At 51.0% G+C, this 749-nt stretch overlaps 1 non-coding gene across 1 annotated transcript; it reads left to right on the forward strand.

Annotated features, from left to right (window-relative positions):
* Positions 1 to 374: 374 nt before the first annotated feature.
* Positions 375 to 493, forward strand: LOC123179540 (5S ribosomal RNA). The gene has a single exon (XR_006490441.1). It is a non-coding gene; the product is annotated as a 5S ribosomal RNA (ribosomal RNA).
* Positions 494 to 749: the final 256 nt, after the last annotated feature.

A 749-nucleotide genomic window follows, 5' to 3' on the forward strand; every position in this document is an offset into this window, starting at 1 on the left:
ACTCTGAAGTTAAGCGTGCTTGGGCGAGAGTAGTACTAGGATGGGTGACCTCCTGGGAAGTCCTCGTGTTGCATTCCCTTTTTAATTTTTTTCGCGCCGCTTGCAAAACAAAACGCACGTGTAAGTAATATATTTACCGTGTTTTATTATTTTGCACGAGTGCGGTAAGTCATAGCTGGGTGCTCACGATTCACGGGTCCAGCGTCGGCGTTGTGGCGCGGCAAGCGTGCACTGGTGCGGTTGAGAGGGAGGGGTGGAAACCGCGTTAAACTCGTCTCTGTAGTTGAGAGGGAGCGGCCAAAGCAATGTACAATCATCTTTTTAGTGGAGCTGGGAGGGGCAAGGATAAGGGACGAAGACCGGGGTAACATGTCGGATGCGATCATACCAGCACTAAAGCACCGGATCCCATCAGAACTTCGAAGTTAAGCGTGCTTGGGCGAGAGTAGTACTAGGATGGGTGACCTCCTGGGAAGTCCTCGTGTTGCATTCCCTTTTTAATTTTTTTCGCGCCGCTTGCAAAACAAAACGCACATGTAAGTAATATATTTACCGTGTTTTATTATTTTGCACGAGTGCGGTAAGTCATAGCTGGGTGCTCACGATTCACGGGTCCAGCGTCGGCGTTGTGGCGCGGCAAGCGTGCACTGGTGCGGTTGAGAGGGAGGGGTGGAAACCGCGTTAAACTCGTCTCCGTAGTTGAGAGGGAGCGGCCAAAGCAATGTACAATCGTCTTTGTAGTGGAGCTG

The sequence above is a fragment of the Triticum aestivum genome, unplaced genomic scaffold, assembly GCF_018294505.1.
Source record: "Triticum aestivum cultivar Chinese Spring unplaced genomic scaffold, IWGSC CS RefSeq v2.1 scaffold58882, whole genome shotgun sequence".
NCBI lineage: Eukaryota > Viridiplantae > Streptophyta > Magnoliopsida > Poales > Poaceae > Triticum > Triticum aestivum.